Raw genomic sequence first — 25,124 nt, 5'->3', positions numbered from 1 at the left:
TGCATGTGGTGTGTGTATGGTGCATGTGTCTGTGGTGTACGTATTAACCCTCTATAGACCGCATAGTATAGTGCACGGACCGGTCCAGTGTCCCCAGTTATGTAATACTATAGAGTCGCTGACAGGTTCGCGCAGAGTCATAGTGGAAGCTGCTGTATGTGAGAGCGAGCAGCAGAGTCCCTCCTCCCCAGCCTCTGCCTCCTCCCCAGCCTCTGCCTCCTCCTCAGCCTCCTCACCCCCGCCTCGGTCTACACTGGAGGACACATTACTACAGAGTTACTGCTGCAGGGGAGCAGGCGCCTGGCCGAGGAGCTGACAGAAGGATGCTCTGCTCATTGCTGGCTGCGGTGAGTGCGGGCACACATGGGCAGGAGGGAGAATTGTGCCAGTCTGTGATGCTGTGATATGTGCCCAGCATCCATGTCTGTAGTGCAGGGCAGTGTGGCTGATCAGGTAGGATTGTATAGACTATATGTGTGCAGTGCATGATGTATGTATGTAGAAAGTAGCCCTAATCCATGTAGGCCAAAAGCCCTGCAGGTATGCCAGGTGCATGGCACAGGGATGAGCATGGCTGGCATTACATGGGCAGTCAGTGCTCCGGACTAGTAGACAGAGTTGTTGTACTTGGTTACTAAGGAGCAGGGCTGCCTGACAAGCACAACACAGACGGATGAAGAAATACAATGGAGGAGGAGGAGGAGAGAAGCAGCAGGGGGTGAAGGAATCCCTGGGATTAGCCAGTCACTGGGCTACACAGGCTGGTAGAGGTGAGGGTATATGGCTGCCAGTGCTCCAATGTATTTCTTCTATAGAAAGCTATATTGTGATGTGGGGTGTTGTATGTGTTCAAAACAGATGAGAATAATCTGCTGCCATTGCTGTAAGTCTGTCTCTATAGATGTCCTTCTTAATTCTGCATTGTAGGCAATCTCCTGTGCCATCCGTGTTTCATTTCTGTAGGTGGCATCCTTCCATATGGGTGACTTTAGCAGCAATTATTAGTTCACCAGCACTCCTGTGATTACTCAACCTGTTGTATTTTTACAGGTTGCTACAATTTGTGCTGTATCTTCGCAAGGAATATGGGAAACTTTCATAGTCTGAGATTTCCCGCACCACTGAAGTATGACCTGCTGCAGAACCTTCCATTCACCCTGCTCAGATTCAGGAGCAAAAGCCTTGACCCATATGTGACCGCAGCCTTAAAGTGCCCATTGGACCTCATATGGTTGTCCACGGCTGAGAACATTTCTTTAGGCATGGATGTTCTCAAAATAACAAACATAAATAACAAAACATAAAAAATGAATAAATAGAACCGTCAGGTAACTATAGGAGTCAACCAAGAAGATTACAATGTGCTCCTCTAGTCATCCATGTCTAAAAAATTGTCAGCATCAAACAACCCCTTTAAAGCAACCTATGCTCCCCCCCATGTTAATTGTATTGATATATTTCTAATGTATTGTCACTGTACCTAAAGACCTCCACTCCACTGCTGCTCTTTACTTATTTACGATTGGTACATCATTTTCTTCTTGCCCCCACATTGGCCACTGCAGAGAGATTGGGTGGAGGAGTGCTGTGCAAAGTCTGAATCTCAACCTTCTCCCAGTAAAGGGAACTGGGTTACCCAATTTACAGGGAGCAGCTATTTTTGGACATGAAGAAAATGGGGCACCGATGTCAGATACGGAAGGAGCAGCAGGAGAGTAGAGGCCATTAGGTATAATGACTATGCATTATAATTGTATAGTTGCATGTACTATGGAGGAAGAAGAGTGTCACTTTAAATGAAATCTGTCAGCACAGAATGACTCTTCAAACCAAGTACAGGTGCTCGGTGTCCCCTTGACGCAGCCAAACATTGAGTTTGACACCCCTAAAATGCATTTTAAATGGGTTATACAGTGTTGTAGGGGACTTAGTACCTAGAAAAAAAGACACTAGCACTGTACCTGTTACTGGTATAATGCATAAGAGAATAAACTTATAATTTGTGTGCAAATGAGGGGGCTACAGTGCACCCTTGGTGTAGCCAAGAATTTGCTGGGCTGTAATGCCTCCTCATTTGTATATTGGGGACCTTCCACGCTTTTAATTGATAGTGCGCCCTTCCCAGCAGGGCTGTGGAGCCGGTAAGCCAAACCTCCAACTCCACAGCCCTGCTTCCCAGAGCGAGCACTGTCTGAATGCTATACCCGAGGCTACGTTCACACGTGCATTAGTTATGCCACAAATCCATTTTGGATGTTAATTCCTTTTATCTGTTCCTAAAAACAGATTAGATCAACAGAATGTCAAAAAGCAAGTGTGTATGTAGCCTTATTTTGAATCTTCTGTCTTAAAGGGAACCTGTTGTCTGATTCATGCTGAGCAAAATGTGGGCAACATGAGTCAGAGCCAGGCTTCATGATTGCAGTCAGGTACTGTATAGATTTCCTGAAACGCCTCATTATTTCAGAGAAAATATACTTTAAAGATCCTGCCGGGGATCATAACTAGAGACCAAACTAGTCCAGAGGTGATTGACAGGTCTATCCCCATATGCAAACGAGGTTTCCCGACCAGATCGTTAAAGCATGTTTCTCTTAGAAGCGCTTCGGCGTTTCAGAGAAACACATACCTAGCGTCAATCATGCAGGCACACTTTGGGCAGCATGAATCAGCTGACAGGTTCCCGTTACTTACTATGCTCAGTTCGTGCTCCTTTAGAAACACCTTTTAAATGCTGCCCGGCAAGATCGGTACACTGTATTCAATCAGTATACAGGGCTTTCCATGCCTGCTCGCTACTCCTGTACTCAGGGGAATTCTCATGGTCAAACTATGGGAATATAGTGTACCGATTTTGCTAAGCAGTATTTGAAACTTCTAAAGTAGCATGTCTGGAGGATAGTTACATAAAAAAATAGTTTAGTTACTCTTTAAGATTTGCTTAGAGGTTTATTGGTAAAGCTTGTGCAATCTGTAGGGGGGCAGAATGATGTAACCCTGGGAGAGAAAGGGGAGAATGAGCTGCATGACGGCCCTTTATGCAATAAGTCGGTTTGTACGAATTTACTCTGTAAGAGGTCACTGAAAAATGAAAGCACTGCAGAAAACGGTGCGGCCAGATGTTAGCTGTCAGTCAAAGACTAAAAATGATACTCTTATTTCTGTACCTCTTTATGTTCCCTACGCAATCAATATTTTTGAAAAATCCCAGAAAAACTCTAATATTAACACAGAGGCTCCAATTTATTGCCCTAACTTCTTACAATTGAATTATCATAAAACCTCTATGTAAATCTTACATCAATATGTTTGCTAGTTATTACAATGTCAATCGATGGTTCTGCAGTCATTGTAATGTCAGGTTCTCTGGACAGAAAATGGCGAAACTGCAGCCAGATTATACCGAATTATTTACCTAAATTAATAATACAATTTATATAGTAAAGCCACGGCCCCACTATCAGTATTTGGTCAGTATTTTTTCTCAGGACTTGGAAGCCAAAACCAGGAGTGGGTGATAAATGCAGAATTGGTGACTTGTTTCTATTATACATTTTCTCTGATTGTTCCTCACCTGGTTTTATCTCCCACTCCTGAGAAAAAATACTGACCGAATACTGATAGTGGGGCCGTGGCCTAGCAGTGTTTTCTGTACGTGATGTTAAATGGGCTGTCCAGTCTAAAACTATAAGTCTGCAGTCAAGTCTGCACGCACTGCGCGCTCTGAGGATCCTCCGGTGTCTACACCAGGAACGACGGTCATGTGACCTCACGTATGTGATTTGCATACGCCGGGCCACATTACAAATAGACTGTTTTGAGGCCGGAAGCAGGTTAGTCGGCATATGGCTGGGAGTGTGCATATCGCATTCTTGTGGCTGTTCCCGGCGCTGCCACCAGAGAATCATCACAGTGCATGCAGATTTGTAGTTTCAGACCGGACTATCCCTTTAATAAGTATTTTGAGTAAAAAAATGGCTGAAAATGTCCAGATTGTGACGCACTATATTGTAAATTGTGTTGTACATGGGCCTCATTTATTAAAACTGTCTAAGAGAAAAACAGTACGGCTTTCATTTTTTTAAACAGCGCTAGTCAAATGAAAGCTGCACTGTGATTGGTTGTTATGAGCAACAATGACAATTTTTCTTTTAGGCAGTTTTGATAAATATTCTGGATAGGGTTCACTTACCTATTTGCACAGTGATGTATTTGCGACAGACATGCTGTCAATTTTCTAGTACGAGTTAGAAATAATCTGATAGAGATTCAGTTATGGCTTCAGCAGTCGTAAGTTGCCAATAGGTTGTCATTGTAGCCAAGTACAATAATGGCTCTCAGGCCAGCCATCAGGGCAGCCAGATGTTCTGGACAGGATGGGGTCCTTTTTCCATGAAAAGGGTTGGAGGTACGTGTACTGATCATTCTGATTGTAAATTGTCGTTATGTCAGATTTTTGGACTGTAGTAGATATATATTGTGACGCTAGTCACTACTCACAGACAAGCCGTGAGGCTTGGATAGTCAAGAGGTCTGGGGTCAGATATCGAGAGGGCTCATAATAAACAAAGGGATAAGGCAAAGGCCTAGTCAGGTCACAGTCCGAGGTCAGAATTTTAGGAAGGTAGCGAATCAAGTGAAAAGGGCAATGCAAACGGATGGTCAAAGGCAAGGTCCAAGGTTGGGCAACAAAGATCAAATGATCACATACAGGAACACAGAGAACAGAGCAAGTGCACACCATTTGAGCTAAGCTACAACTGGCACTAATTGGTAGCAGAGAGACAGCTAAATAGCCAGGTAATCATTCGAAAACCAGACACACGGAGGAAACCCCGGCCCTGATTGGACGGCTGAGCTGTCACTCAACACACTGACAGCTCTGCACATCACAGCCTCCGATTGAACGGCTGAGCTGTCCATCACCATACTGACAGCTCAGCACTAACCTGTCCTAGATTGGACAACTGAACTGTCACTCACTGCTTCCAGACACTGATCTCAGTGGTTTATTACTTTTTTTCCGATTTATCAATAAAAAATATTAGCTTTCACTAGTTTCTATGTGACTAGTTAGTTGCTTGTCAGTAAAAGTCTACCAGACATAATACAGCACGTTGTAATACTCAAGTATTATGCAATTTATTGTAGAAGCAATTGCAGGATCACAGTAGTAATTTCTTTACTTAGACAAAATGAAAAAGTCCAATAAAATATATTAAACTAAAAAGTATCTAAGTAAAAGTTTTCCATAAACAAGTGCTTTTATAAACTTAGTAAAAAATAATAAATGCATATCTGTCATGGCTAGACCTGTCACCTGGTCAGTAGTCGCCAGTTTTTCCTCTTGTTTTATTCCTGTTGCTCCCCTGAGTAGAGATGAACGGATCGATCCGTGAATAATCAAGTTCAAGTCGAATTTCCTGAAATTTGCGGTTTCACATGAATTCAAACACTTTGAGATTTGATTTGCAGTTTGCAAAAGAAGAAACTTGCCGGTCACCATTACCTACACTGCTGAAGCATCAGAGAGCAGGCTAATGTAATTTTAGGTGTCTAAGCGGGCCTCCCCATAATGCCCTGCAGCTGTGACATCTTTAGGATTATAATACCTTGTACAGAGGTGGTCAGCACCTGGGCCATCACAGATCCGCGGTTCCCAATGGAGCACAGTTTGTACAGCACAGTCGTTTTCCCATCTCCAGAGTCACTGGGTAAGTCTCCCTCTTCTGTAGATATGGGTCTCTTTTGGTGTTTACCAAGGCTGGTCTGTATTATTACCCTGTGATCACACCGCCTTGGTAAACACCAAAAGTGACCCATATCTATGGAGCAGTATGTTGGATTTAAAATGCAAAGAATGATAAGGATAGTCAGGGGAGCAGTGGGTATAAAATACGAGCAAAAACCAGCCAACCTATATTTATCGAAAATTTGAAATCCAATTTTATAAATAGTCTTTAGAAAAAAAAACTTGTGTTTACAGTTGAATACAGCTTTTTTGCAAGGCTTTTTTTTGTTGTTTTTTCCCTCTTTTTCTTTTTAAAATATCTATTGCCAGAAAAAAAAAGTTTAACGCCTGACATTTTTTTCCGAAACATAGCATGCACTAGGTGTGTCTCTTTATAACTACTAACTTAAATGTAGGCAACTTTGTTGTATTTTTATTAGTCACAACAAAGATTTTAAAACTTTTTTTGTCCATCTGAGATGCTCAAGCCCATAGCCTATATGGTGCCATGCATAGTCCCTATGGCTATGCGGTGTGGCCATATGCACAAGCCCTTCCAATGATGCATTTTGCTAGGACAATAGCTACAACATGGTGTACAATCAGGTTTCCTCTTAGTCCTTAAACTGTTACACAATAACCTTTGTTTGTGACCTGTTGTCTGCGGAGTAAATTGTGCAATTTGTATTCACTTAAAGGATAGTAATCAGTTATAGGTAATAGAGTAAAGGCCCCGTCACACATAACGAGATCGCTAGCGAGATCGCTGATGAGTCACATTTTGGTGACGCAATAGCGATCTCGTTAGCGATCTCGTTATGTCTGACAGCAACGATCAGGCCCCTGCTGTGAGATCGCTGATCGTTACAAAGCTTCCTGGACCATTCCTGGGTCGTTGCGCTCCCGCTGGGCAGTGTGCATCGCTGTATTTGACACCTTGTCAACGACCTCGCTAGCGATTCAGAACTGAGACACGTAGAGGTGCATAAATTGGACTTTTCTGCGTTCATCGTCCCCGATTGGTGGTCGCTACTGCGTCCTTGTTTTTTCAGATCCCACCAGCGTTCTCCGGCTGTGACTCCACTTTGAACAAATCAGACATCTTTAGCGAAGTAGGTATTGTTTGGGGTCTCAAATGAGTTTCCATTTTTAATTCATTTATAGGACATCTACCAATTATCTGCTATCATTGTTCTTCAGGGAGGGAGGGCTTGGCTTCTATCTGTATATATATGCTTTTGCATGGGCAGATATTTTAGGGGTCTCGTGCACACACACCCACACAGCACGTTTTCTGACACGCTGTCGTGGCCAACCGCTTCAGAGTTTTTCATACGCCAATTAACATGAAGCTTAAATCAATAGACTCTGTTCTTTTGGCCTGTTGCACGCTTCAAAACTTTCTTCGTCGACGTGATGCAATTACGTACTGTCCGCCTGGCTTTGTGGACTCTGTGGACCTAGCCAATGGGGAAGTGGAGCTCGGTGAATAGCGTGCAAACGATCCTGCAATTGCAGGCCTTCAACCAGTGGGACATGGCGGAAACACCCATGATGCGAAGACCTGCCGCGACAACTGCTGCCAGTATTTTAACGGTCCTGGTGCCCCGTCACACATAACGAGATCGCTAACGAGATCGCTATTGAAGCCAAGCCCTCCCTCCCTGAAGAACAATGATAGCAGATAATTGGTAGATGTCCTATAAATGAATTAAAAATGGAAACTCATTTGAGACCCCAAACAATACCTACTTCGCTAAAGATGTCTGATTTGTTCAAAGTGGAGTCACAGCCGGAGAACGCTGGTGGGATCTGAAAAAACAAGGACGCAGTAGCGACCACCAATCGGGGACGATGAACGCAGAAAAGTCCAATTTATGCACCTCTACGTGTCTCAGTTCTGAATCGCTAGCGAGGTCGTTGACAAGGTGTCAAATACAGCGATGCACCCTGCCCAGTGGGAGCGCAACGACCCAGGAATGGTCCAGGAAGCTTTGTAACGATCAGCGATCTCACAGCAGGGGCCTGATCGTTGCTACCTGTCAGACATAACGAGATCGCTAGCGAGATCGCTATTGCGTCACCAAACCGTGACTCATCAGCGATCTCGCTAGCGATCTCGTTATGTGTGACGGGGCCTCAAATGTGGAAAGAACACACATGAAAAGTAGTTTTTAGATTTGCATGGTGCAAAAGAAATAGCAATTACACGATCTGGAGAAAGTAATGGTTAAAGAAATATATTACTTATATGTTTTAGAATTAAAACCAGATGGTGAAACACATCTATAATATAACCGGGGATGCGTATCTCTGTCTGAAGCTTTTATAGACTGTGCATGCGCGACGCGCAGTCTGGCTCCAGACAGAAGCACGCATCCAGCCGTTACAGGTAAGAGGAGTGTATGGCGCCGGAGATTGCGGAATGCTTAGACACTGAATGCATACCGTGATCTCTGGCGCCATACTTACGTACTTACCTGACTGGGAGGAGCGTTGCTGCAGCGCCTCTCTTCGCCGGAGACCGGGGCAGGAGTGAGGCGGCGGATCGGCGCATACGCATAGCGCTATCCGGCGCTATTTTACTGAAGACACATTTGCAGTGTGTCTTCAGCAAAATGGCGACGAATAGTGCGGTATGGGCACGCACGTACTCCGGCGCCCCACTCCTCCCCCGGCCTCCGGCAGAACAGGACGCAGCAGCGCTGGAGCACAGGGAAGAAAACTGAGTATAAGTGTTTATTTTTTTGTATGCGTGTACAGCGTGAAAGGGATGAGGGGGCCACACATACCAGGATTCTGGGGTGAGGGGACCATGCATAACAGGATTGGGGATGAGGGGTGCCATGCATACCAGGATTGGGGATGAGGGGTGCCATGCATACCAGGATTAGGGATGAGGGAGCCATGCATACCAGGATTGGGGATGAGGGAGTCATGCATACCAGGATTGGGGATGAGGGGTGCCATGCATACCAGGATTGGGGATGAGGGGAGCCATGCATACCAGGATTGGGGATGAGGGGGCCATGCATACCAGGATTGGGGATGAGGGGTGCCTTGCATACCAGGATTGGGGATGAGGGGTGCCATGCATACCTGGATTGGGGATGAGGGGTGCCATGCATACCGGGATTGGGGATGAGGGGTGCCATGCATACCAGGATTGGGGATGAGGGGGCCATGCATACCAGGATTGGGGATGAGGGAGCCATGCATACCAGGATTGGGGGATGAGGGGTGCCATGTATACGAGGATTGGGGATGAGGGTGCCATACATACCAGGATTGGGGATGAGGGGTGCCATGCATACCGGGATTGGGGATGAGGGGTGCCATGCATACCGGGATTGGAGATGAGGGGAGCCATGCATACCGGGATTAGGGATGAGGGGAGCCATGCATTCCGGGATTGGGGATGAGGGGTGCCAGGCATACCGGGATTGGGGATGAGGGGTGCCATGCATACCGGGATTGGGGATGAGGGGTGCAATGCATATCGGGATTGGGGATGAGGGGTGCCTTGCATACCGGGATTAGGGATGAAGGGAGTCATGCATTCCGGGATTGGGGATGAGGGGTGCCAGGCATACCGGGATTGGGGATGAGGGGTGCCATGCATACCGGGATTGGGTATGAGGGGTGCCATGCATATCGTGATTGGGGATGAGGGTGCCATGCATACCGGGATTGGAGATGAGGGGTGCCATACATACCGGGATTGGGGATGAGGGGTGCTATGCATACCAAGATTGGGGATGAGGGGTGCCATGCATACCGGGATGGGGATGAGGGGTGCCATGCATACCGGGATGGGGGTGAGGGATGCCATGCATACCAGAATGAGGGATACCATACATACCAGGATAGGGATGAGGGATGGGGTACCATGCATACCAGGATAGGGATGAGGAGTACCACACATACCAGGATAGGGATGAGGAGTACCACACATACCTGGATTGGGGATGAGCGGTGCCACGCATACCAGGATTGGGGGTGAGGGGTGCCACGCATACCAGGATTGGGGGTGAGGGGTGCCATGCATACCGGGATTGGGGATGAGGGGTGCCATGCATACCGGGATTGGGGATGAGGAGTGCCATGCATACCAGGATGGGGGTGAGGGATGCCATGCTTACCAGTATGTGCGTGAGGGGCCCATGCATACCAGGATAGGGATGAGGGATGGGGTACCATCCATACCAGGATAGGGATGAGGAGTACCACACATACCAGGATAGGGATGAGGAGTACCACACATACCAGGATTGGGGATGAGGGGTGCCACGCATACCAGGAGTGGGGGTGAGGGGTGCCATGCCTTCCAGGATTGGGGGTGAGGGGTGCCATGCATACCAGGATTGGGTATGAGGGGTGCCATGCATATCGTGATTGGGGATGAGGGTGCCATGCATACCGGGATTGGAGATGAGGGGTGCCATGCATACCAGGATAGGATGGTGGGGACAGGATGGGGGCAGCACAAATACCAGGATGGGGGCAGCACATACCAGCATGGGAGACCATATACCAATAAAAATACTTGCCACCCTGGCGTAGAATGGGTTCAATAGCTAATCTTTTATAATCCTGTTTGAGCAAGTGTTAGCAGCATTTAGATCAGAAATATGGTTTACAGCAGCCGCATGGACTGGAACTTACAATAAACATGGATTTGACTCCCTGACTTCTATAGGAGGGCTTTCTACACATGGTTTCTCACCCATGCAGGGATCATTGTCCATGTAAGAGAAAATAGTTGCCTCCAGCTTCTGGTAACAAACTTGTTTATAACATTTGAGCTTGGACAAAGGACCCTGGAGTGCGTCTGAAACACGTAACTACTCTTGTGGTCATCATTTTGGAATCCAAATGTTTTAAATTGGTTTGCTAATAAAGTCAACTTTTTTACCAGAATCTGGAAGCAACTATCTTCTCTTACATGGACACTTACGCTTGGTCAGAGCGGATTTCCGTGCTCCAGGAGCATTAGACCAGTGTCTGGTGAACTGGCTACAAATCATTTTTATCTTTGCTGCCGGGATCATTGTGCAGAAAAGAGGTAGAAGGTGAGTTGAGACCATTATCTATTGTGAATAGTAGATCTTGTGTTATCTGTGATCATTCCTGCCTGTGGTGGTAATGAGATAACTGCATAACTGCTGAAAAGTCATTTTTACAGGAAAATTGTAAAATTTTAGATTTATTTTCATATAAATAGCCATAAATAGTAAGTAAATGTAAAAATATTATTTAATATAAAATCTTGATTTAACAATAGGTGAACCGGTCCTCCAGCATCTAATTGTTAGATTTCTGCCTATGCACAGTTAAAGGGAGAAAATTGTCAATCAGTGGCTGAAGGAAAGAGGAGCGTGCTTGTCTTGAATATTATTCAACTCTTCCTGTACAATAGACTCCTCATCGACTGTAAACTGCAAAATTTGAGAACTTCTTCAAAACAGCTACGCAAATAGACAAGTGACAGGCTGTTGTCAGTACTTAACCCCTTCAAGAACAGGCAATTTTATTTTTGCTCTTAGAGTTTTTTATCTCCCCTTCTTCCGAAAGCCAAAACGCTATTTGTCTGGGCTTGTTTTTTCTGGGACGAGTTGTAGTTTTGAAAAACACCATTCATTTTACATTATCATGTACTGAATAACTGAAAAAAAATCCAAGCGCAGTGAAATGGTGAAAAACATGCAATTCCGGCATTGTTTTTTGGGCTTTATTTTTACGGCTCTCATTGCATGGTAAAAAATGACCTGGAAACTTGATTCTTCATGTTAGTATAATTATGGCGATACCAAACTTGCATATTTTTTTTTTCAATAAAGTTAGACCATTTACCAAATTTTAATGTTGAACTGGACACACAATGTTATAGTGGCTGCAGATGGGAGTAAAACTGTTTTATTTATTTCATCTCCCTCTAGCAGAGGTATTAGCAATCAAAGTATTTGGCACTCAGTGAGTCCAAGTTGGTGTTTTCAAACAGTTTTCACTGGGGTCGTGTACTTCATCCCCCTTTACTATGCTGACCAATCATAAGCAGGCAAAAACACAAAGCATAGAAGAACACCGCCCACCGTAGCTTAGAACAGGTTTCTCAGTGTGTGAGATGTAAGGATGCAGCCCTGATCTCCTGGTCTAACCTCCTTTATGAGTCAGTGTTGGGGAGGGGCAGTGACAGCAGAGTTTAGCTGTGTCGTATTACACACCGTGGTGAAACACAAATTCAGATGTTTGTAAAAAAATATATATATATTGTTTTATGTCGCACTTTTTCCCAGACCCGTAATATTTTTTGCATTTCAGTCAATGGAGCAGTGTAAGAGCTTGTTTTGTTGTCAACTGACATTTTCATTGATACCATTTTGGGAGTATATAAAACATTTCGAACCCTTTTTTGTTTTGTTTTTTTTACAGAGGTGTTATGAGCAAAAACTGCAATTTTCATGTTTTGATAATCTTTTCTCATTACAGAGTTTACTAAACGAGTTAATTACTGTATATACTCAAGTATAAGCCGACCCGAGTATAAGCCGAGGCACCTAATTTAACCACAAAAAACTGGGAAAACTTATTGACTTGAATATAAGCCTAGGGTGAGAAATGCAGCAGCTACTGGTAAATTTCCCCATCCTGGTATCCATTGCTCCCTCATCTCCAATCCTGGTATACATGCACTCCTCATCCCCCAGTCCTGGTATGCATGGCCCCCACATTTAGCATCATAGTATGCATGGCCGCCTCATACCCAAACCTGGTATGCATGGCCTCCTCATTCCCCAATCCTGGTATGCATGGCCTCCTCATCCCCCAACCCTGGTATGTATGGCACCCCTCATCCCCCAATCCTGGTATTTATGGCCCCATCACTGCACACATAAAAAAAAAAAACACTTATACTCACCTTCCTTCCTCACCTCTGTTGCTGCGCTGCGTCCTGTCTGCCAACTGCTCATGTCAGCATCTGAGCTGTGTTGCCATGCCCTCTCAGACACTGATATGAGCTGCCGGCATATTCACTCCTCTCCACGCTGGGACTATGGGTGTGGAGAAGAGTGAATATGCATTCTCTTTAGTAGTAGGCAGGAGCCGCAGATCAGCGCTCCTCTGTGCCCGCTACTAAAGAGAATGAATATTCATTCCTCTCCATGCCCATAGGAGCGGAGAAGAGTGAATATTAATTTCCCTTTAGCAGTGGGGACACGTAGCTGCAGCAGCCGGCTACTGCATGTGCTCCGCTCCTCCGCCACCACATCCCCCCGACCATTATCCACCACTGGAGTATATACCCGAGTATATGCCGAGGGGGGATTTTTCAGCACAAAAATGTGCTGAAAAACTTGACTTATACTCGAGTATATACGGTAATTTTATATTTTGATAGATCAGACTTTTATGAATGCAGTGTTACCAAATATGTGTTTTTTATTTCTTTATTTCTAGTGGGGGGAAAAGGTGGCATAATGAAGATTTTTTAAAATTTTTCAATAGTTTTAAGAACTTTTTTTTACTTTTCACTTTATATTTTAGTCTTCTTTTATGACTTGAACCAGCGATCGTCCGATCACTTATAATATATACTTCAATGCCTCCACATCTGGCACCCCAGCACAGGACGTAGACTTACACCCATATGCGCAAATGGGTTAAAGCATACCTTTTGTTTCAGGTGGCTTTTCAGAATAAAGTGTTCTATGTGGGTATTTGAGGAATAGCACTATTTCTGGCCATTTTGTGACATGTAACCTGCATTTTTCACCAATTTCCCCTCCCAGGCTCTGTCTCCTATTTTCATTTGTCTGGGAACTGGTGGGTGGGAGTAGCTGTTGGTCTTATTTTGACCAACAGATGTTAGCTGTTTTTCAGATTGAAAGATTAGTTCAGAAGGCGAACAAGGGTGGGGGAAAGGAAAAGGACACTGATAAGTAGAAAAAGACACACATTTGACTGATAAGATATATCACAGTTTCTTATAGTCACTTGTATTGATTTATACAAAGTGTGTTGAAATAAGTGACCAGATAAGTTCCTTTAGTTATAGTGCTGGTAAAAGCTATTCTTGAGTTTTCCAAACTGTTAAAAAGTGCCACCAAGTTTTTGCTACTTCATAATGCTGCTGTCAGATAGTGAGGCCGAGACCCTGATTCCAGCAATGTATCACTTATTTTGCTGGTTGCTGCAGTTTTTACAAAATCACTGTTTTATCTTCTGCAGATCTCCCAGTTCTCTGAATGCTGATCTCTGTATAACCCCTCCCACACCACTGATTGGCAGCTTTCTCTGTGCACTGTGCATAGGCAGAAAGTTGCCAATCAGTGGTGTGGGCGGGGTTATATAGAGCACATGAATATAGAGGACTACATGGCAGCTAGTTTACTAGTGCTCTAGTGATAATCTCCTGCTGATAAAAGAGTGATTTTATAAAAACTGCAACAAGTGTCCAGCAAGTGACACATCAGTGGAATCAGGGTCTCTGTCTCTACATCAAGCTGCTCTCAGATTAGGTGACAGTTTCTCTTTAACAGTACTGTAAAACATAAAGCATAGTAATACATAGCAATGTTCTCCCTGTGTTTGCGTCAGTTTCCTCCTACACTCCATACTGATAGGGAATGTAGATTGTGAGCCCCGATGGGGAGAGTGCCGATAATGTCTATAAAGCGCTGTGGAATTGATGGCGCTATAAAAGTGAGTAATATAAATAAATACATACAAGGTAATGATGTTATTAGTAGCGATAATGATTTGTTTTATACCCAAACTGAACTAGAGGACACAATAGTACCAAAGGGTTGTACAATAGCTGTATGAACCCAATGGGCCATTTACAAGAATCAGATTTGGTGACATAACATATTTCTGTGCAGCCATAACCTACAGATAGGATGAACAGTTTATAGTAGGGAAGGTAGCATGTGATTAGGAGTCCTTGCACTGCAGTATCACACACAGTGATGTCCCTGTCCATCACTTGTTGTTATGTCACACTGCTGCCTAGCTCGGCATGGACTCGCATATCACTGTCCACTGCTCCTCATTCGGCTTATTGGGGAGGAGGGATAGGAACCCTATAAATGGCACATTGATTTCGTATATATGCTAGAGTTGAGCGAAAAGATTCACTAACCCTGGTCCAGTTGGCTAGTTTATGGCCACTGGATCGGCGCATTATGGACCTTCTTCTGCTCTTGAAATCCCCAACGCCTCTTCTGATCAGTAGACCTGGGAAGTCACAGGAGCTTTGCAGGACTCTGGGCTAGCTTCCTTGGAGGACTAAAGTGGCTGCTGACCAGGGTCCTGCAATTTTTTTTGCTCAACTCTACTATATGCTACACTGGTTTACATGTCTAAGTGCAATTAACATCTAACGTGTTAACTAGTCCTATGGTGCATTACTTAGCATGGTATATAGTATAGATAAGCCTGAACCCAGTGCAAGTGCAGATACGCTATATTATATGACTGTACCCATTTCTCAAGCTACTGAGCTAGATCAGATGAAAGAGTTATATCTGATTGTTATACTTTATACCGCTAAATTTGTGAGATGTCAAGGTGATCACTTAGCAGTCGCTGCTTTTACATAATGCAAAACCCTTTGATTCAGTGTGATTGACATTAATAAGTACTATCTCAGCCTCCATCTTTCATAGGTTGTATTATATTATTCATCCTTATTTTCAGCATAGTCCTGCATTTGTCTTATTCAAATTACATTATTTGTACCTTTATTAGACATGTTCAACCTAAGAAATTTAAATTGGGGCAATTGATTTCAATTGGCATTTTTTATGGCATCAACTGACCTCAGTGGGCTATAATCCCATCATAAAAAAATAATTCTGCCCTATTAAAAATAATAGTTATTATAATAATAATAATAATAAAAAAGCTGAGCACCATAAAGCCGAGACGCTGGAAAGGTTATTAATACATGCATTGGCCACAACATTTCAAAATTAAATGCCCAGTGTTAATGCAATGAGCAGAAAAATCTGTTTAGAAAATAATTGTATTCCCCACAATGTAACAATTCTGGAGCATTTTTGCTTTAAACGCTGCATTGTGCCTGTTCCTTTCTTATTTCACTTGTAAAATATGAATAAAATGACAACAGGGAGTTACCATTCCTCTTGTCAGGGGGGTGTGTCAGCATGGAGTCTGCTACTGTCAGCAGTGATTGGACTGTGAAGACACACCCCCAACTTGTAACACCCAATCGGTTTATTCATACATGATTAGGAGGAAAAGCAAATTACAACATTGAAATAACAGAAAATATACTCCTCACTTACTATATTATGGTCAATGCGCAAAGGACAAAGAATTTTTTTTCTATAGAAAAAATATATTTTTTTCTCAATATTAGAAGATAATTACTCAACATGAGATCTGTAGTCAAATGTATATGTTGTAGTAGGACAAGCCTGAATCTAGTAGATTATATACTAATCAGCCACAGCATTTAAACTGACAGGTAAAGGGAGTAACACTGATAATCTTCTGAAAACGGCACCTGTCGAGGGGTAGTTTATAGCAAGTGTAGCAAGTAAGGCAAGTCTTTTAAGTTTTAATGTGTTTGATGTCGAAAAATAAACATGGATTATAAACTGAGTGACTTTGACAAGGACTACTTTGTGATGCTAGGCAACTAGGTCAGAGCATCTCCAAAATGGCATGTCTGTAGGGGTGATCTTCATACTTACGGTACTTGTTATTGCCTACCGAAAGTAATGTAAAAAAAAAGTTATTCTAGCTCATTGATTGGCACGGGAAACGAAGGTTAGCTCATCTAGTCCAAAGCTGAAGTACCACTGATTGCTAAAAACAATAATGTCAGCAAGGGTGTGCATAGAAATCGTGGGGTCCCATAATAAAAGTCCTAATTGGTCCCTCCACCCCCCCACAAAAAAATATTAAATATTCAGCAGAATAAGGGACATATATTGCTGCAGAAACAGAGTAATAGTGCCCATCCTGAAGCCCCTTAGTATTCTTACCTACTAGAATACCCCTTTTTATGGCTCCTAAAGGGTTTGATGCCCCCAAGAATGCCCCCACATACAGTATGATACCCCACAGTGAAATCCCCCACGCATTTTACACCCACATTACCCCCATAAGCAGTATAATGACTCCAGAGTGCTGCCATCAGATTATGATGGCACCAAAGTGACCCCAACACAGTATGATATCCCCACAGTGCTCCCCACATAATATGATATCCCCACAGTGACCCCCAGCACAATATAATGCCCCCCATACAACCAATCAACACAGTATGATATCCTTCACCTCACCCTTACTGAGGATGATGCCCACTAAGAGTCACCTACACAGTATGATCTCCCCATATTTCCCCCACAAACAGTATGAAGGCCCCCACAGCCTTCCACGCAGTATGACCCTGCAAACAGTATGATGCCTTACACAGCATAATGACCACCACAGTACTCTCACAGCATCATGCCACCCAAAAACAGTATTAAGGCTCCACAGTTTTTCCCCCACAAACATTATCAAGGTTTCACAAGTACTGATAAGCTCTAAAAAATTATTTACCCAGCCCCATAATCCCAATGCTCTGCTCCAGTCTGTGTAACATGTTGCCTGAGGTTCCGCATAGCATCCGCAATGTAGTGACGTCATCGCACCTGCTGCACTCAGACTCAGACACACAGGCTGAATAAGTGTAACAGGGAGCTGAGTAATAGAGCCCATGTGACTCCTTTCCACTGATGAAAACACCTGCAGTACAGTGAGTATACAAAGATCGTAAATGAACCATCGAGTAATGGAAGAAAGCAATCTGATCTGATGAATCACGTTATCTTTTATATCATATGGGTGTTTGGTTGTGTGTGCCAGCCCATTACTTTGAAAAGAGATGGCACCAGGATGCACTAGGGGAAGATGGCAGACCAGTAGAGGCAGGGTGGTGGTCTGGACAACGTTCTATTGGAAAATCCTTGGTTCTGGCTTTCAAATGTACACTGCTGCTCACCATTATTGGCACCCCTTCATTTTTTTCATAGACTGTAAAATATCTTCAGAAATAAATGGAAATGTACCAAAGTTACATCCTCAGGATTTTTTAATTAGTGGTCCAAAGTAATACAATAATAAAACATTGTTTTTCAACTTCCATGTTGCAATTTCAAAGAAGAAACAGAATAAACAGCATATGCAGCAATAAAGGCACCCCTAATTAATACTTGGTTGCACACCCTTTGCATTGCTGACAGCCTCCAAACGTTTCTTGTAGCCATCTATAAGCTTCTTGCACTTCTCAGCTGGAATTTTCTACCACTCTTCCTTTGCAGTTTGTTCAGGCTCTTGAATGTTTGCAGGGTTCTTTTTCCAATGGCAGATTTCAGCTTACCCCAAAGATTTTCAATGGGATTGAGGTCAGGACTCATTGCTGGCCATTTTAAAACTGTTAATTTTTTCTTTTTCAACCATTCTTGTGTACTTTTGGATGATTGCTTGGGGTCATTGTCTTGCTGGAAGACCCATGAAAAATTTTAGAGGACATTTCGCTCTAAAATATCTTGATAATTCTCTAATTTTATGATTCCTGTAATATGGTTAAGGCCTCCAGTACCAGACGCAGCAAAGCCACCCCACAGCATTATTGATCCTCCACCATGCTTAACTGTAGGTAAGGTGTTCTTTTCCTTATAAGCTTCATTGCGCCATCTGTAAACAAACTGTTGCTTTGTATTGCCAAAAAGCTCCATTTTTTTTAAATCTGTCCACAACATGTCTGATAGGTACAAATTCTACTTTCTGGACTCTTGCTTCCACCAATCAGCACTCTGAGGCCTCAATCACACATCCGTGTTGCACATACAACACGTACCCATTATAGTCTTGCTGTTGCCATGACCGTGTGTCCATGCAAAATTCACAGAGACATGTCTGTGTACTACCCATGTGCTGTCCATGTTTAACATTGCAAAGAATAGGAGAAGCTTTATAATTTATTTATTTATCCATCCGTGATAAAGACTAATGACATATTGATGGTAAAAACAGACACACAAATCATACACTGATGACACAGGGATCCAAAACACTGATAACACCAGCATCATTTTTTTCATGTAGGTGTTTAAACATGGCCATGTGAATGTGGTCTAAGGCTGTTTTCCTTCAGTGAGTTTTTCATGAGCTTTCGAATCTGCATATTTAATCTTGTATCAAAACTGCAGCATCTTACAGTTCCAGCAAAGTGGATAAGATTTATGGAGATCTCATGCCCTTTGTACTTTTTTACGCAGCATAAAATGATGTGCGGTGCTTATTTAAAGTCTGCAACATGTACATTTTTCTTTAACGTACGCTGAGTTTTATGTGTAGATATTCACATAGATTTATTTGCAGGTAGTATCAAAAAAGCAGCTTCATTTAAAGCATGACATGCCAATAAAACAAAAATTGCAGCGTCAGAAACGCAGTAAAAATGCATATAAAAATTCACTCAAAATCGTACTGAAATAACAAAAGGAATCCAATTTATCTAAATACTAAATAAAATTTACAACACCAAAACTCAGCAAATATTCATTCTGGCAATGTAAGCATGCCCTGGTGCCTTGACTGACAGCCGGCTCTGCACTGATGCTCTGCTGAACTGGCTGTCAATCAAAGTACCAGGGCATGCTAACAGCCTCCGGTAACAGTACAGTGAACAGTAACTGTAGTTGCTCCGTCACGCCTGTATGACTGAAAGCCGGGGGCTTCCAGGAGAAATATTTTTTTGCTGGGTGCAGTACTTTCAGTATGGCGGCCGAGCACTTTCCTAATCTTATTAAACTGCAGATTAACTCTATATCTGCAGGTTAATAGCGTTATCCGACGTGACAGATTGACTTTAACATTTTGCGGAGACCATGCGCTGTTGGTCAGAGCAGTATATGGGAGAACCATAAAGGTAGGCAGATACGTGTAATGTTACGACAGATTGATGGAAGCTCCCAGGGCAGCAGTAAATATTAAAGGAGCTTTCCCTAGTAGAAATGTCTACAGCATATCGCTAGAACATGCCATGAATGCCATTAGTGCAAAATGATGGATACTGTGACTTTGTACTTGAAAAAATGATCACATAGTATCACAGAGATCCAAGTCCCAGGGATCGCGGCAGCTTCTGCACACCACAATTGATAAGAATAGGCTGGATTTTGCATCTTGCGATAGTTCCTGAAATGGTCAGTACTTATGAAACGCTTCAGTCTTCCAATTGTCACAGGAAATAGAGGTATGAGGTAAGAATTCTGTCAGTTCTCCTTTTTCTAAATCCTATTATAACTCCAACATTATATTTTAATGAGATATCGTGACTTATAAATTTCAGCAGCCCCTATTGGGAGATATTCAATAAGGTGCCCTAAAAACATGTTCTGCACTTTGTTCCGTGTATGATGGATCTTTTCGAGACTCTGAAGGATTATCATCTTCATTATTAAAACAAATGTTAATGTGATTCTGGCAAACAAAGCAGACAGCGCAGTCATTCTGTGTGATTACTATTGTTTAAAACGTCATTCTGTTCAATACTATTTTCTCCAATGGAGAGCAGCCAAGGGCAAGGCCATTTAGCACCATAGAAATGGATTTCTTATTACAATTTTTTTGTTCTGTTTAATCCTAAAAAAATTATTTAAGGGACTGTCTCATGAAAACAAGCTCTTTGTAAATTCACTATTAATGGGAGTCTGTCAGTAATAAATGACTGTTCAAACCAAGAACGAGCGTTGGTGTTCCCTTGGCGAGCAGTTCAGTGCACCTTCCCAGATACTTGTTTTCCAGCTATCTCCCTATTCCTTGATTGACAGCTTTGGCTTTACAGGAGGGGGACGGTGGAGGTAGGACATCTACTAGGAGACAATTTTACTTAGAAGTCTCAGGCCTAATTCACATGTCTATGTTTCCAGTACGTGTTCTATTTCTTTCTCATGGATACCCCATGTACCCATTATAATCTATGGTGCTGTTCACATGTCCATGTGTGCAAAACACACGGAGACATGTCCATTTTTTTCCAGCAGCACGGATGAAAAGGGGCAATACAAGTCTATGGGTCTTGGAAAAACACGTACAGCACAAGGATGACATCCGTGTGCCGTCCATGTTCAACATTGCAAAGTAAAGGATAAGCTTTGTCATTTCTTTTTTTATCCATCCCTGAAAAATACTGATGTTAAAAACAGACACACTGATACAAAACACTGATGACGCTGGTTAAATTTTTTCACATACATTATGTCATTATTAAGATTTTAAACTTGATTCGTTGGTTTATTGGAAGCCAGTGAAAGGATTAACAGAGGGTAGAGGTGGAGGAATAGCGGAGAGAAAAGTGGATTTATCTGGCAGCAGAGTTAAGGATAGGTTGGAGGGGTGTGAGAGTATTAGATGGGAGGCTCTAGAGGAGTATGTTGCAGAAGTCGAGGAGGAGAATGATGAGGGCATGTACTAAAATTTTTTATTGATTTGGGGTTGAGGAAAGGGTGGATTCTGGAAATGTTTTTGAGTTGGAGCTGGCAGGAGGTGGTAAGGGCTTTTATGTGTGGTTTGAAGGACAGAGCGAGTCGATGGTTACTCTGAGGCAGCGGACTTGTGGTACAGGGGAAAGGATGATATCATTTATTGTGATAGATAGATAGATAGATAGATAGATAGATAGACAGATATGACTGCTTTGCACACTCTTGGCATTCTCTTGATGAGCTTCAAGAGGTAGTCACTGGAAATGGTCTTCCAACAATCTTGAAGGAGTTCCCACAGATGCTTAGCACTTGTTGGCCCTTTTGCCTTCACTCTGCGGTCCAGCTCACCCCAAACCATCTCGATTGGGTTCAGGTCTGGTGACTGTGGAGGCCAGGTCATCTGGCGTAGCACCCCATCACTCTCCTTCTTGGTCAAATAGCCCTTACACAGCCTGAAGGTGTGTTTGGGGTCATTGTCCTGTTGAAAAATAAATGATGGTCCAACTAAACGCAAACCGGATGGAATAGCATGCCGCTGCAAGATGCTGTGGTAGCCATGCTGGTTCAATATGCCTTCAATTTTGAATAAATCCCCAACAGTGTCACCAGCAAAGCACCCCCACACCATCACACCTCCTCCTCCATGCTTCACGGTGGGAACCAGGCATGTAGAGTCCATCCGTTCACCTTTTGTGCGTCGCACAACGACACGGCGTTGGAACCAAAGATCTCAAATTTGGACTCATCAAACCAAAGCACAGATTTCCCTGGTCTAATGTCCATTCCTTGTGTTCTTTAGCCCAAACAAGTCTCTTCTGCTTGTTGTCTGTCCTTAGCAGTGGTTTCCTAGCAGCTATTTTACCATGAAGGCCTGCTGCACAAAGTCTCCTCTTAACAGTTGTTGAAGAGATGTGTCTGCTGCTAGAACTCTGTGTGGCATTGACTTGGTCTCTAATCTGAGCTGCTGTTAACCTGCGATTTCTGAGGCTGGTGACTCGGATAAACTTATCCTCAGAAGCAGAGGTGACTCTTGGTCTTCCTTTCCTGGGGTGGTCCTCAAGTGAGCCAGTTTCTTTGTAGCGCTTGATGGTTTTTGCAATTGCACTTGGGGACACTTTCAAAGTTTTCCCAATTTTTTCGGACTGACTGACCTTCATTTCTTAAAGTAATGATGGCCACTCCTTTTTCTTAACTTAGCTGCTTTTTTCTTGCCATAATACAAATTCTAACAGTCTATTCAGTAGGACTATCAGCTGTGTATCCACCAGAATTCTGCACAACACAACTGATGGTCCCAACCCCATTTATAAGGCAAGAAATCCCACTTATTAAACCTGACAGGGCACACCTGTGAAGTGAAAACCATTTCTGGTGACTACCTCTTGAAGCTCATCAAGAGAATGCCAAGAGTGTGCAAAGCAGTCATCAAAGCTAAAGGTGGCTACTTTGAAGAACCTAGAATATAAGACATGTTTTCAGTTGTTTCACACTTTTTTGTTAAGTATATAATTCCACATGTGTTAATTCATAGTTTTGATGCCTTCAGTGTGAATGTACAATTTTCATAGTCATGAAAATACAGAAAAATCTTTAAATGAGAAGGTGTGTCCAAACTTTTGGTCTGTACTGTAAGAAAGCAATAAGAGAAGAAAGCAAGGGACAAGACAGGCACCAAGCACGTAAATAATCAAATATAGAAACAGTATAATGAAAATATTATAGAAATTTTATTATCATTAGGACATTCAACACCACCAATTAAAAACATGATTAAAAGTACATATAAGACAACAAAAGGACATATAAACAGTGATATCCCCCTTGCATAAATCGACATATAGGTCCAATGTGGTCTGGAATAACCATTAATTCATATGTGAAAAATGTTTAACAGGTATGCTACATGATCCAATACACCTAATAATATAATCATGTGGTTTGGACACGCCCTCCAGATTTACCGTAAATATTACTGGTCTAATAGATAGTTGAAAAAGGGAGGAAGAAAATATAATCTCCCTGAAAATACCAAATGTATAAATACCCAATGGGAGAAAAGAGAGAGAGCCCAAATATCAAGGAATCAATGTGTACCAACCATATAGAACTGCAATGGAGTAAAGGAGATGTCAGCAATGCATAACCCTACGCGTTACGCCATTTAGTTGTGGCTTCCTCAGGGGTACGAGCAGGTGGATAAAGTATATAAAATGTTATAACATCATTATGCTACCACCGATTTTCATAAAAACTGCTTGTTAGTGATGCACATTGCATCACTAACAACACTATGGGGGGCAGTTTACATAGCTACTAGGATGTGACAGGTTCCCTTTAAGCACAGTGGTAAAGTTGGGGATGAGGTGGCATGGGATAGGGTCAAACACATAAATGTTGCGTTGTGACTTGGAAAGAGGAGTGGCAAGCTTTTCTTCATTAATGGTGGAGAAGAAGGTTATGGGGGAAGAGCATTGGTACGTTAAAGTAGGTTTCCATGGTCTAATACATTGCTAAGGGCAAGGATTTTGACAACAAAAAATTATATTTCAATGCCCACCTGTTCAGGCCCCCCTACAGCAATTGTGTCTATTTAGTAGTCCTAATCTTAAAATAATGACTGCCATGTGGCAGCCAATCATTGACCTCAGTGGTCTTGTGCATCTATGGATTATCATCACTGTAGGGATTTAAACTTAGATCACAGGCACCACCGGAACAGTAGTGCTGGGTTTGAGGGGGTTTGAAAGGGCAATTATTGTTTTTTTTTAATACCTTCCCTGCATCAAGCTATTTTTCCCTAGTCGCCTTCCACGACAGCACCATAGGAGGATACTCCCCATACCCTAATAGGGACAGGAAACACACAAAGAGGTCAAATAGCCCCCCTCCAACCACTTCCTGACTCCAGTGTTTTTTTTCCTGTCCCTATGAGGCATGAGGAGGTCCTCCTGTGGTGCTCCGTGACCAGTGACAGGCGCAGCATTTTTTCTTACCTTATTACAGAGCAGCTGAGGATGATTGCTTCGGCCTTTCCCTCCAATATGCTCAGTCGAACCTTAGTCAACAAATCCAGCCTTTTTACCTAAGGTAACCTCTGAATTTCACATGTCTCAGGAGATAGTATTACCTTCTTCCTGCCAGAACCCATCCAACAATAAAGAAAGAGAGTTACATACTCTGGACGTACAGAGATCTGTACTTCATTATCTCCAAAGATCAGGCACTTGGAGGAAGGACCAAAACATGTTTATACAATATTATGGACAAAACAAGGGAAAAAGGCTGCAAAAAACACAGTTGCGAATTAGATTAAGAAGGCGATAGTCGGAACCTATGAAAACCAAAAAATGGTTCCTCCGGAAAAATTTAAGGCACATTCCACCAAAGTAGTATCGGTTTCATGGGTGGAGAGGGCAAAGTGTCAATTTAGCAGATCTGCAGAGCTACAACATAGTCCTCTGTTCATACATTTCTGAAACATTATAGACTGAATTTAATGTCCAATGCTAATTTGGCCTTTGGGAGGAAAGTGCTCCAGGCCATTGGAGCAATTTTTTTGGCATTTCTCCTATGGTGCTGTTGTGGAGGGTGACTAGAGAAAATAGATTTAGACTTACCGGTTCTTCGGTTTCTAGGAACTCTCCACGACAGCACGGGTAATACCACCCTATTATTTATTGCATTAGTCTTTGTTGTAAATAAATATTGAAGCTGTCCTACCGGTGTGGTCCTTTGTAAAAACACTAGAGACAGGAATTAAGGGGGCTATTTGACCGCTTTGTGTGTTTCCAGTCCCGATTAAGGTATGGGGAGTATCCTCCTATAGTGCAGTCGTGGAGGGTTCCTAGAAACCAAATTACCAGTATGTCTAATTCTATTTTTTA

At 42.9% G+C, this 25,124-nt stretch overlaps 1 protein-coding gene across 2 annotated transcripts in view; it reads left to right on the top strand.

Annotated features, from left to right (window-relative positions):
- Positions 1 to 205: 205 nt before the first annotated feature.
- SYNE1 (spectrin repeat containing nuclear envelope protein 1) overlaps positions 206 to 25,124 on the top strand; it is a 613,834-nt gene continuing 588,915 nt past the window's right edge. Inside the window, exon 1 of one of the 2 annotated variants that reach the window (XM_073672712.1) lies at positions 206 to 347. The gene's annotated coding sequence lies outside the window, so the exon portion shown is untranslated. Of the gene's footprint in view, positions 348 to 680; positions 771 to 25,124 lie in introns of those variants that run through there. The other variant, XM_073672713.1, reaches the window with a different exon arrangement.

The sequence above is a fragment of the Phyllobates terribilis genome, unplaced genomic scaffold (genome assembly GCF_046119375.1).
Source record: "Phyllobates terribilis strain yellow unplaced genomic scaffold, ASM4611937v1 Scaffold_3__8_contigs__length_932513732, whole genome shotgun sequence".
Lineage (NCBI taxonomy): Eukaryota > Metazoa > Chordata > Amphibia > Anura > Dendrobatidae > Phyllobates > Phyllobates terribilis.
This window is presented reverse-complemented; position numbering and strand designations above follow the sequence as displayed.